The sequence below is a fragment of the Spermophilus citellus genome, assembly GCF_964194105.1.
Source record: "Spermophilus citellus genome assembly, chromosome: 6".
Lineage (NCBI taxonomy): Eukaryota > Metazoa > Chordata > Mammalia > Rodentia > Sciuridae > Spermophilus > Spermophilus citellus.
The window spans coordinates 44,019,665-44,034,199 of NC_138187.1; positions in this window are offsets into that span (position 1 = coordinate 44,019,665).

Sequence of the window (14,535 nt, forward strand, 5' to 3'; positions counted from 1 at the left end):
AAAGTGTTTCTCGCCAGTCAGTGCTTAGGGCTACATCAAGAGGAAACAAAACATAGAGATAGAACGTGAAACTACTTTACTGTGTCAAGTTCCAAGAAGCTAGCACAAACCGTGTTGGATTTAGAGTTCCAAATACATCTATCAATATAGGAGAAAACAGAGTGAAACCTAAAAATTCAAACTGTTACTGGAAATGAACGCTTCAACGTAGAAGAACGAAATTTGGGGAACCAAGTCGCCTTAGTGTACTGATCATTACCTGAAAGTATCATCCAGTTTGGGTGAAAAAATATTTGCTGAGATTTCTGGAGATTCGTAATTTTTGGAAGCTTGGCAACCCCTTTCCAAGAAAGTGTTTCTCGCCAGTCACTGCTTAGGGCTACATCAAGAGGAAACAAACCATAGAGATAGAACGTGAAACTACTTTACTGTGTCAAGTTTCAAGAAGCTAGCACAAACCGTGTTGGATTTAGAGTTCCAAATACATCTATCAATATAGGAGAAAGCAGAGTGATACCTAAAAATTCAAACTGTTACTGGAAATGAACGCTTCAACATAGAAGAACGAAATTTGGGGAACCAAGTCGCCTTCGTGTACTCATCATTACCTGAAAGTATCATCCAGTTTGGGTGAAAATATATTGGCTGAGATTTCTGGAGATTCGTAATTTTTGGAAGGTTGGCAACCCCTTTACATGAAAGTGTTTCTCGCCAGTCAGTCTTAGGGCTACATCAAGAGGAAACAAAACATAGAGATAGAACGTGAAACTACTTTACTGTGTCAAGTTTCAAGAAGCTAGCACAAACCGTGTTGGATTTAGAGTTCCAAATACATCTATCAATAAAGGAGAAAACAGAGTGAAACCTAAAAATTCAAATTGTTACTGGAAATGAACGCTTCAACATAGAAGAATGAAATTTGGGGAACCACGTCGCCTTCGTTTACTAATCATTACCTGAAAGTATCATCCAGTATGGGTGAAAAAATATTTGCTGAGATTTCTGGAGATTCGTAATTTTTGGAAGCTTGGCAACCCCTTTGCATGAAAGTGTTTCTCGCCAGTCAGTGCTTAGGGCTACATCAAGAGGAAACAAAACATAGAGATAGAACGTGAAACTACTTTACTGTGTCAAGTTTCAAGAAGCTACCACAAACCGTTTTGGATTTAGAGTTCCAAATACATCTATCAATATAGGAGAAAACAGAGTGAAAACTAAAAATTCAAACTGTTACTGGAAATGAACGCTTCAACGTAGAAGAACGATATTTGGGGAACCAAGTCGCCTTAGTGTACTCATCATTACCTGAAAGTATCATCCAGTTTGGGTGAAAAAATATTGGCTGAGATTTCTGGAGATTCGTAATTTTTGAAAGGTTGGCAACCCCTTTCCATGAAAGTGTTTCTCGCCAGACACTGCTTAGGGCTATATCAAGAGGAAACAAAACATAGATATAGAACGTGAAACTACTTTACTGTGTCAAGTTCCAAGAAGCTAGCACAAACCGTGTTGGATTTAGAGTTCCATATACATCTATCAATATAGGAGAAAACAGAGTGAAACCTAAAAATTCAAACTGTTACTGGAAATGAACGCTTAAACATAGAAGAACGAAATTTGGGGAACCAAGTCGCCTTAGTGTACTGATCATTACCTGAAAGTATCATCCAGCTTGGGTGAAAAAATATTTGCTGAGATTTCTGGAGATTCGTAATTTTTGGAAGCTTGGCAACCCCTTTCCAAGAAAGTGTTTCTCGCCAGTCACTGCTTAGGGCTACATCAAGAGGAAACAAACCATAGAGATAGAACGTGAAACTACTTTACTGTGTCAAGTTTCAAGAAGCTAGCACAAACCGTGTTGGATTTAGAGTTCCAAATACATCTATCAATATAGGGGAAAACAGAGTGAAACCTAAAAATTCAAACTGTTACTGGAAATGAACGCTTCAACGTAGAAGAACGAAATTTGGGGAACCAAGTCGCCGTAGTGTACTCATCATTTCCTGAAAGTATCATCCAGTTTGGGTGAAAAAATATTTGCTGAGATTTCTGTAGATTCGTAATTTTTGGAAGCTTGGCAACCCCTTTCCAAGAAAGTGTTTCTCGCCAGTCACTGCTTAGGGCTACATCAAGAGGAAACAAACCATAGAGATAGAACGTGAAACTACTTTACAGTGTCAAGTTTCAAGAAGCTAGCACAAACCGTATTGGATATAGAGTTCCAAATACATCTATCAATATAGGAGAAAACAGAGTGAAACCCAAAAATTCATACTGATACTGGAAATGAACGCTTCAACATAGAAGAACAAAATTTGGGGAACCAAGTCGCCTTCGTGTACTGATCATTACCTGAAAGTGTCATCCAGTTTGGGTGAAAAAATATTTGCTGAGATTTCTGGAGATTCGTAATTTTTGGAAGCTTGGCAAACCCTTTACATGAAAGTGTTTCTCGCCAGTCAGTGCTAAGGTTAAATCAAAAGGAAACAAACCATAGAAATAGAACGTGAAACTACTTTACTGTGTCAAGTTTCAAGAAGCTAGCACAAACCGTGTTCGATTTAGAGTTCCAAATACATCTATCAATATAGGAGAAAACAGAGTGAAACCTAAAAATTCAAACTGTTACTTGAAATGAACGCTTCAACGTAGAAGAACGAAATTTGGGAAACCACGTCGCCTTAGTGTACTGATCATTACCTGAAAGTATCATCCAGCTTGGGTGAAAAAATATTGGCTGAGATTTCTGGAGATTCGTAATTTTTGGAAGCTTGGCAACCCCTTTCCATGAAAGTGTTTCTCGCCAGTCAGTGCTTAGGGCTACATCAAAAGGAAACAATCTATAGAGAGAGAACGTGAAACTACTTTACTGTGTCAAGTTTCAAGAAGCTAGCACAAACTGTGTTGGATTTAGAGTTCCAAATACATGTATCAATATAGGAGAAAACAGAGTGATACCTAAAAATTCAAACTGTTACTGGAATTGAACGCTTCAACATAGAAGAACGAAATTTGGGGAACTAAGTCGCCTTAGTGTACTGATCATTACCTGAAAGTATCATCCAGTTTGGGTGAAAAAATATTGGCTGAGATTTCTGGAGATTCGTAATTTTTGAAAGCTTGGCAACCCCTTTGCATGAAAGTGTTTCTCGCCAGTCAGTGCTTAGGGCTACATCAAGAGGAAACAAACCATAGAGAGAGAACGTGAAACTACTTTACTGTGTCAAGTTTCAAGAAGCTAGCACAAACCGTGTTGGATTTAGAGTTCCAAATACATCTATCAATATAGGAGAAAACAGAGTGAAACCTAAAAATTCAAACTGTTACTGGAAATGAACGCTTCAACGTAGAAGAACGAAATTTGGGAAACCAAGTCGCCTTAGTGTACTCATCATTACCTGAAAGTATCATCCAGTTTGGGTGAAAAAATATTGGCTGAGATTTCTGGAGATTCGTAATTTTTGGAAGCTTGGCATCCCCTTTACATGAAAGTGTTTCTCGCCAGTCAGTGCTTAGGGCTACATCAAGAGGAATCAAACCATAGAGATAGAACGTGAAACTACTTTACTGTGTCAAGTTTTAAGAAGCTAGCACAAACAGTGTTGGATTTAGAGTTCCAAATACATCTATCAATATAGGAGAAAACAGAGTGATACCTAAAAATTCAAACTGTTACTGGAAATGAACGCTTCAACATAGAAGAACGAAATTTGGGGAACCAAGTCGCCTTAGTGTACTGATCATTACCTGAAAGTATCATCCAGTTTGGGTGAAAAAATATTGGCTGAGATTTCTGGAGATTCGTAATTTTTGGAAGCTTGGCAACCCCTTTCCATGAAAGTGTTTCTCGCCAGTCAGTGCTTAGGGCTACATCAAGAGGAAACAAAACATAGAGATAGAACGTGAAACTACTTTACTGTGTCAAGTTTCAAGAAGGTAGCACAAACCGTGTTGGATTTAGAGTTCCAAATACATATATCAATATAGGAGAAAACAGAGTGATACCTAAAAATTCAATCTGTTACTGGAAATGAATGCTTCAACATAGAAGAACGAAATTTGGGGAACCAAGTCGCATTAGTGTACTCATGATTACCTGAAAGTATCATCCAGTTTGGGTGAAAAAATATTGGCTGAGATTTCTGGAGATTCGTAATTTTTGTAAGCTTGGCAACCCCTTTCCATGCAAGTGCTTCTCGCCAGTCACTGCTTAGGGCTACATCAAGAGGAAACAAAACATAGAGATAGAACGTGAAACTACTTTACTGTGTCAAGTTTCAAGAAGCTAGCACAAACCTTGTTGGATTTAGAGTTCCAAATACATCTATCAATATAGGAGAAAACAGAGTGAAACCTAAAAATTCAAACTGTTACTGGAAATGAACGCTTCAACGTAGAAGAACGAAATTTGGGGAACCAAGTCGCCTTCGTGTACTGATCATTACCTGAAAGTATCATCCAGTTTGGTTGAAAAAATATTTGCTGAGATTTCTGGAGATTCGTAATTTTTGGAAGCTTGGCAACCCCTTTCCAAGAAAGTGTTTCTCGCCAGTCACTGCTTAGGGCTACATCAAGAGGAAACAAACCATAGAGATAGAACGTGAAACTACTTTACTGTGTCAAGTTTCAAGAAGCTAGCACAAACCGTGTTGGATTTAGAGTTCCAAATACATCTATCAATATAGGAGAAAACAGAGTGAAACCTAAAAATTCAAACTGTTACTGGAAATGAACGCTTCAACATAGAAGAACGAAATTTGGGGAACCAAGTCACCTTCATGTACTGATCATTACCTGAAAGTATCATCCAGTTTGGGTGAAAAAATATTTGCTGAGATTTCTGGAGATTCGTAATTTTTGGAAGCTTGGCAACCCATTTACATGCAAGTGTTTCTCGCCAGTCAGTGCTTAGGGCTACATCAAGAGGAAATAATCCATAGAGAGAGAACATGAAACTACTTTACTGTGTCAAGTTTCAAGAAGCTAGCACAAACCGTGTTGGATTTAGAGTTCCAAATACATGTATCAATATAGGAGAAAACAGAGTGATACCTAAAAATTCAAACTGTTACTGGAAATGAACGCTTCAACGTAGAAGAACGAAATTTGGGAAACCAATTCGCCTTAGTGTACTGATCATTACCTGAAAGTATCATCCAGTTTGGGTGAAAAAATATTTGCTGAGATTTCTGGAGATTCGTAATTTTTGGAAGCTTGGCAACCCCTATGCATGAAAGTGTTTCTCGCCAGTCAGTGCTTAGGGCTACATCAAGAGGAAACAAACCATAGAGATAGAACGTGAAACTACTTTACTGTGTCAAGTTTCAAGAAGCTAGCACAAACCGTGTTGGATTTAGAGTTCGAAATACATCTATCAATATAGGAGAAAACAGAGTGAAACCTAAAAATTCAAACTGTTACTGGAAATGAACGCTTCAACATAGAAGAACGAAATTTGGGGAACCAAGTCGCCTTAGTGTACTCATCATTACCTGAAAGTATCATCCAGTTTGGGTGAAAAAATATTGGCTGAGATTTCTGGAGATTCGTAATTTTTGGAAGCTTGGCAACCCCTTTCCATGAAAGTGTTTCTCGCCAGTCAGTGCTTAGGGCTACATCAAGAGGAAACAAACCATAGAGATAGAACGTGAAACTACTTTACTGTGTCAAGATTCAAGAAGCTAGCACAAACCGTGTTGGATTTAGAGTTCCAAATACATGTATCAATGTAGGAGAAAACAGAGTGATACCTAAAAATTCAAACTGTTACTGGAAATGAACGCTTCAACATAGAAGAACGAAATTTGGGGAACCAAGTCGCCTTCGTGTACTGATCATTACCTGAAAGTATCATCCAGTTTGGGTGAAAAAATATTGGCTGAGATATCTGGAGATTCGTAATTTTTGGAAGCTTGGCAACCCCTTTCCATGAAAGTGTTTCTCGCCAGTCAGTGCTTAGGGCTACATCAAGAGGAAACAAACCATAGAGATAGAACGTGAAACTACTTTACTGTGTCAAGTTTCAAGAAGCTAGCACAAACCGTGTTGGATTTAGAGTTCCAAATACATCTATCAATATAGGAGAAAACAGAGTGAAACCTCAAAATTCAAACTGTTACTAGAAATGAACGCTTCAACATTGAAGAACGAAATTTGGGGAAGCAAGTCGCCTTCGTGTACTGATCATTACCTGAAAGTATCATCCAGTTTGGGTGAAAAAATATTTGCTGAGATTTCTGGAGATTCGTAATTTTTGGAAGCTTGGCAACCCCTTTGCATGAAAGTGTTTCTCGCCAGTCAGTGCTTAGGGCTACATCAAGAGGAAACAAACCATAGAGATCGTAATTTTTGGAAGCTTGGCAACCCCTTTCCATGAAAGTGCTTCTCGCCAGTCACTGCTTAGGGCTACATCAAGAGGAAACAAAACATTGAGATAGAACGTGAAACTACTTTACTGTGTCATGTTTCAAGAAGCTAGCACAAACCGTGTTGGATTTAGAGTTCCAAATACATGTATCAATATAGGAGAAAACAGAGTGATACCTAAAAATTCAAACTGTTACTGGAAATGAACGCTTCAACATAGAAGAACGAAATTTGGGGAACCAAGTCGCCTTAGTGTACTGATCATTACCTGAAAGTATCATCCAGTTTGGGTGAAAAAAATATTTGCTGAGATTTCTGGAGATTCGTAATTTTTGGAAGCTTGGCAACCCCTTTCCATGAAAGTGCTTCTCGCCAGTCACTGCTTAGGGCTACATCAAGAGGAAACAAAACATAGAGATAGAATGTGAAACTACTTTACTCTGTCAAGTTTCAAGAAGCTAGCACAAACTGTGTAGGATTTAGAGTTCCAAATACATCTATCAATATAGGAGAAAACAGAGTGATACCTAAAAATTCAAACTGTTACTGGAAATGAACGCTTCAACATAGAAGAACGAAATTGGGGAACCAAGTCGCCTTAGTGTACTGATCATTAACTGAAAGTATCATCCAGTTTGGGTGAAAAAATATTTGCTGAGATTTCTGGAGATTCGTAATTTTTGGAAGCTTGGCAACCCCTTTCCATGAAAGTGTTTCTCGCCAGTCAGTGCTTAGGGCTACATCAAGAGGAAACAAAACATAGAGATAGAACGTGAAACTACTTTACTGTGTCAAGTTTCAAGAAGGTAGCACAAACCGTGTTGGATTTAGAGTTCCAAATACATCTATCAATATAGGAGAAAACAGAGTGATACCTAAAAATTCAATCTGTTACTGGAAATGAATGCTTCAACATAGAAGAACGAAATTTGGGGAACCAAGTCGCATTAGTGTACTCATGATTACCTGAAAGTATCATCCAGTTTGGGTGAAAAAATATTGGCTGAGATTTCTGGAGATTCGTAATTTTTGGAAGCTTGGCAACCCCTTTCCATGCAAGTGCTTCTCGCCAGTCACTGCTTAGGGCTACATCAAGAGGAAACAAAACATAGAGATAGAACGTGAAACTACTTTACTGTGTCAAGTTTCAAGAAGCTAGCACAAACCTTGTTGGATTTAGAGTTCCAAATACATCTATCAATATAGGAGAAAACAGAGTGAAACCTAAAAATTCAAACTGTTACTGGAAATGAACGCTTCAACGTAGAAGAACGAAATTTGGGGAACCAAGTCGCCTTCGTGTACTGATCATTACCTGAAAGTATCATCCAGTTTGGTTGAAAAAATATTTGCTGAGATTTCTGGAGATTCGTAATTTTTGGAAGCTTGGCAACCCCTTTCCAAGAAAGTGTTTCTCGCCAGTCACTGCTTAGGGCTACATCAAGAGGAAACAAACCATAGAGATAGAACGTGAAACTACTTTACTGTGTCAAGTTTCAAGAAGCTAGCACAAACCGTGTTGGATTTAGAGTTCCAAATACACCTATCAATATAGGAGAAAACAGAGTGAAACCTAAAAATTCAAACTGTTACTGGAAATGAACGCTTCAACATAGAAGAACGAAATTTGGGGAACCAAGTCGCCTTCGTGTACTGATCATTACCTGAAAGTATCATCCAGTTTGGGTGAAAAAATATTTGCTGAGATTTCTGGAGATTCGTAATTTTTGGAAGCTTGGCAACCCATTTACATGCAAGTGTTTCTCGCCAGTCAGTGCTTAGGGCTACATCAAGAGGAAACAATCCATAGAGAGAGAACATGAACCTACTTTACTGTGTCAAGTTTCAAGAAGCTAGCACAAACCGTGTTGGATTTAGAGTTCCAAATACATGTATCAATATAGGAGAAAACAGAGTGATACCTAAAAATTCAAACTGTTACTGGAAATGAACGCTTCAACGTAGAAGAACGAAATTTGGGAAACCAATTCGCCTTAGTGTACTGATCATTACCTGAAAGTATCATCCAGTTTGGGTGAAAAAATATTTGCTGAGATTTCTGGAGATTCGTAATTTTTGGAAGCTTGGCAACCCCTATGCATGAAAGTGTTTCTCGCCAGTCAGTGCTTAGGGCTACATCAAGAGGAAACAAACCATAGAGATAGAACGTGAAACTACTTTACTGTGTCAAGTTTCAAGAAGCTAGCACAAACCGTGTTGGATTTAGAGTTCCAAATACATCTATCAATATAGGAGAAAACAGAGTGAAACCTAAAAATTCAAACTGTTACTGGAAATGAACGCTTCAACATAGAAGAACGAAATTTGGGGAACCAAGTCGCCTTAGTGTACTCATCATTACCTGAAAGTATCATCCAGTTTGGGTGAAAAAATATTGGCTGAAATTTCTGGAGATTCGTAATTTTTGGAAGCTTGGCAACCCCTTTCCATGAAAGTGTTTCTCGCCAGTCAGTGCTTAGGGCTACATCAAGAGGAAACAAACCATAGAGATAGAACGTGAAACTACTTTACTGTGTCAAGATTCAAGAAGCTAGCACAAACCGTGTTGGATTTAGAGTTCCAAATACATGTATCAATGTAGGAGAAAACAGAGTGATACCTAAAAATACAAACTGTTACTGGAAATGAACGCTTCAACATAGAAGAACGAAATTTGGGGAACCAAGTCGCCTTAGTGTACTGATCATTACCTGAAAGTATCATCCAGTTTGGGTGAAAAAATATTGGCTGAGATATCTGGAGATTCGTAATTTTTGGAAGCTTGGCAACCCCTTTGCATGAAAGTGTTTCTCGCCAGTCAGTGCTTAGGGCTCCATCAAGAGGAAACAAACCATAGAGATCGTAATTTTTGGAAGCTTGGCAACCCCTTTCCATGAAAGTGCTTCTCGCCAGTCACTGCTTAGGGCTACATCAAGAGGAAACAAAACATTGAGATAGAACGTGAAACTACTTTACTGTGTCATGTTTCAAGAAGCTAGCACAAACCGTGTTGGATTTAGAGTTCCAAATACATGTATCAATATAGGAGAAAACAGAGTGATACCTAAAAATTCAAACTGTTACTGGAAATGAACGCTTCAACATAGAAGAACGAAATTTGGGGAACCAAGTCGCCTTAGTGTACTGATCATTACCTGAAAGTATCATCCAGTTTGGGTGAAAAAAATATTTGCTGAGATTTCTGGAGATTCGTAATTTTTGGAAGCTTGGCAACCCCTTTCCATGAAAGTGCTTCTCGCCAGTCACTGCTTAGGGCTACATCAAGAGGAAACAAAACATAGAGATAGAATGTGAAACTACTTTACTCTGTCAAGTTTCAAGAAGCTAGCACAAACTGTGTTGGATTTAGAGTTCCAAATACATCTATCAATATAGGAGAAAACAGAGTGATACCTAAAAATTCAAACTGTTACTGGAAATGAACGCTTCAACATAGAAGAACGAAATTGGGGAACCAAGTCGCCTTAGTGTACTGATCATTACCTGAAACTATCATCCAGTTTGGTTGAAAAAATATTTGCTGAGATTTCTGGAGATTCGTAATTTTTGGAAGCTTGGCAACCCCTTTCCATGAAAGTGTTTCTCGCCAGTCAGTGCTTAGGGCTACATCAAGAGGAAACAAAACATAGAGATAGAACGTGAAACTACTTTACTGTGTCAAGTTCCAAGAAGCTAGCACAAACCGTGTTGGATTTAGAGTTCCAAATACATCTATCAATATAGGAGAAAACAGAGTGAAACCTAAAAATTCAAACTGTTACTGGAAATGAACGCTTCAACGTAGAAGAACGAAATTTGGGGAACCAAGTCGCCTTAGTGTACTGATCATTACCTGAAAGTATCATCCAGTTTGGGTGAAAAAATATTTGCTGAGATTTCTGGAGATTCGTAATTTTTGGAAGCTTGGCAACCCCTTTCCAAGAAAGTGTTTCTCGCCAGTCACTGCTTAGGGCTACATCAAGAGGAAACAAACCATAGAGATAGAACGTGAAACTACTTTACTGTGTCAAGTTTCAAGAAGCTAGCACAAACCGTGTTGGATTTAGAGTTCCAAATACATCTATCAATATAGGAGAAAGCAGAGTGATACCTAAAAATTCAAACTGTTACTGGAAATGAACGCTTCAACATAGAAGAACGAAATTTGGGGAACCAAGTCGCCTTCGTGTACTCATCATTACCTGAAAGTATCATCCAGTTTGGGTGAAAAAATATTTGCTGAGATTTCTGGAGATTCGTAATTTGTGGAAGCTTGGCAACCCATTTACATGAAAGTGTTTCTCGCCAGTCAGTGCTTAGGGCTACATCAAGAGGAAACAAACCATAGAGAGAGAACATGAATCTACTTTACTGTGTCAAGTTTCAAGAAGCTAGCACAAACCGTGTTGGATTTAGAGTTCCAAATACATGTATCAATATAGGAGAAAACCGAGTGATACCTAAAAATTCAAACTGTTACTGGAAATGAACGCTTCAACGTAGAAGAACGAAATTTGGGAAACCAATTCGCCTTAGTGTACTGATCATTACCTGAAAGTATCATCCAGTTTGGGTGAAAAAATATTTGCTGAGATTTCTGGAGATTCGTAATTTTTGGAAGCTTGGCAACCCCTTTGCATGAAAGTGTTTCTCGCCAGTCAGTGCTTAGGGCTCCATCAAGAGGAAACAAACCATAGAGATCGTAATTTTTGGAAGCTTGGCAACCCCTTTCCATGAAAGTGCTTCTCGCCAGTCACTGCTTAGGGCTACATCAAGAGGAAACAAAACATTGAGATAGAACGTGAAACTACTTTACTGTGTCATGTTTCAAGAAGCTAGCACAAACCGTGTTGGATTTAGAGTTCCAAATACATGTATCAATATAGGAGAAAACAGAGTGATACCTAAAAATTCAAACTGTTACTGGAAATGAACGCTTCAACATAGAAGAACGAAATTTGGGGAACCAAGTCGCCTTAGTGTACTGATCATTACCTGAAAGTATCATCCAGTTTGGGTGAAAAAAATATTTGCTGAGATTTCTGGAGATTCGTAATTTTTGGAAGCTTGGCAACCCCTTTCCATGAAAGTGCTTCTCGCCAGTCACTGCTTAGGGCTACATCAAGAGGAAACAAAACATAGAGATAGAATGTGAAACTACTTTACTCTGTCAAGTTTCAAGAAGCTAGCACAAACTGTGTTGGATTTAGAGTTCCAAATACATCTATCAATATAGGAGAAAACAGAGTGATACCTAAAAATTCAAACTGTTACTGGAAATGAACGCTTCAACATAGAAGAACGAAATTGGGGAACCAAGTCGCCTTAGTGTACTGATCATTACCTGAAACTATCATCCAGTTTGGTTGAAAAAATATTTGCTGAGATTTCTGGAGATTCGTAATTTTTGGAAGCTTGGCAACCCCTTTCCATGAAAGTGTTTCTCGCCAGTCAGTGCTTAGGGCTACATCAAGAGGAAACAAAACATAGAGATAGAACGTGAAACTACTTTACTGTGTCAAGTTCCAAGAAGCTAGCACAAACCGTGTTGGATTTAGAGTTCCAAATACATCTATCAATATAGGAGAAAACAGAGTGAAACCTAAAAATTCAAACTGTTACTGGAAATGAACGCTTCAACGTAGAAGAACGAAATTTGGGGAACCAAGTCGCCTTAGTGTACTGATCATTACCTGAAAGTATCATCCAGTTTGGGTGAAAAAATATTTGCTGAGATTTCTGGAGATTCGTAATTTTTGGAAGCTTGGCAACCCCTTTCCAAGAAAGTGTTTCTCGCCAGTCACTGCTTAGGGCTACATCAAGAGGAAACAAACCATAGAGATAGAACGTGAAACTACTTTACTGTGTCAAGTTTCAAGAAGCTAGCACAAACCGTGTTGGATTTAGAGTTCCAAATACATCTATCAATATAGGAGAAAGCAGAGTGATACCTAAAAATTCAAACTGTTACTGGAAATGAACGCTTCAACATAGAAGAACGAAATTTGGGGAACCAAGTCGCCTTCGTGTACTCATCATTACCTGAAAGTATCATCCAGTTTGGGTGAAAAAATATTTGCTGAGATTTCTGGAGATTCGTAATTTGTGGAAGCTTGGCAACCCATTTACATGAAAGTGTTTCTCGCCAGTCAGTGCTTAGGGCTACATCAAGAGGAAACAAACCATAGAGAGAGAACATGAATCTACTTTACTGTGTCAAGTTTCAAGAAGCTAGCACAAACCGTGTTGGATTTAGAGTTCCAAATACATGTATCAATATAGGAGAAAACCGAGTGATACCTAAAAATTCAAACTGTTACTGGAAATGAACGCTTCAACGTAGAAGAACGAAATTTGGGAAACCAATTCGCCTTAGTGTACTGATCATTACCTGAAAGTATCATCCAGTTTGGGTGAAAAAATATTTGCTGAGATTTCTGGAGATTCGTAATTTTTGGAAGCTTGGCAACCCCTTTGCATGAAAGTGTTTCTCGCCAGTCAGTGCTTAGGGCTACATCAAGAGGAAACAAACCATAGAGAACGTAATTTTGGGAAGCTTGGCAACCCCTTTCCATGAAAGTGCTTCTCGCCAGTCACTGCTTAGGGCTACATCAAGAGGAAACAAAACATTGAGATAGAACGTGAAACTACTTTACTGTGTCATGTTTCAAGAAGCTAGCACAAACTGTGTTGGATTTAGAGTTCCAAATACATCTATCAATATAGGAGAAAACAGAGTGATACCTAAAAATTCAAACTGTTACTGGAAATGAACGCTTCAACATAGAAGAATGAAATTTGGGGAACCAAGTCGCCTTAGTGTACTGATCATTACCTGAAAGTATCATCCAGTTTGGGTGAAAAAATATTTGCTGTGATTTCTGGAGATTCGTAATTTTTGGAAGCTTGGCAACCCCTTTCCATGAAAGTGCTTCTCGCCAGTCACTGCTTAGGGCTACATCAAGAGGAAACAAAACATAGAGATAGAATGTGAAACTACTTTACTCTGTCAAGTTTCAAGAAGTTAGCACAAACTGTGTTGGATTTAGAGTTCCAAATACATCTATCAATATAGGAGAAAACAGAGTGAAACCTAAAAATTCAAACTGTTACTGGAAATGAACGCTTCAACATAGAAGAACGAAATTTGGGGAACCAAGTCGCCTTAGTGTACTGATCATTACCTGAAAGTATCATCCAGTTTGGGTGAAAAAATATTTGCTGAGATTTCTGGAGATTCGTAATTTTTGGAAGCTTGGCAACCCCTTTCCATGAAAGTGTTTCTCGCCAGTCAGTGCTTAGGGCTACATCAAAAGGAAACAAAACATAGTGATAGAATGTGAAACTACTTTACTGTGTCAAGTTTCAAGAAGCTAGCACAAACCGTGTTGGATTTAGAGTTCCAAATACATCTATCAATATAGGAGAAAGCAGAGTGATACCTAAAAATTCAAACTGTTACTGGAAATGAACGCTTCAACATAGAAGAACGAAATTTGGGGAACCAAGTCGCCTTCGTGTACTCATCATTACCTGAAAGTATCATCCAGTTTGGGTGAAAAAATATTTGCTGAGATTTCTGGAGATTCGTAATTTTTGGAAGCTTGGCAAACCCTTTCCATGTAAGTGTTTCTCGCAAGTCACTGCTTAGGGCTACATCAAGAGGAAACAAAACATAGTGATAGAACGTGAAACTACTTTACTGTGTCAAGTTTCAAGAAGCTAGCACAAACCGTGTTGGATTTAGAGTTCCAAATACATCTATCAATATAGGAGAAAACAGAGTGAAACCCCAAAATTCATACTGTTACTGGAAATGAACGCTTCAACATAGAAGAACGAAATTTGGGGAACCAAGTCGCCTTCGTGTACTGATCATTACCTGAAAGTATCATCCCGTTTGGGTGAAAAAATATTGGCTGAGATTTCTGGAGATTCGTAATTTTTGGAAGCTTGGCAACCCCTTTACATGAAAGTGTTACTCGCCAGTCAGTGCTAAGGGTACATCAAGAGGAAACAAACCATAGAAATAGAACGTGAAACTACTTTACTGTGTCAAGTGTCAAGAAGCTAGCACAAACCGTGTTGGATTTAGAGTTCCAAATACATCTATCAATATAGGAGAAAACAGAGTGAAACCTAAAAATTCAAACTGTTACTGGAAATGAA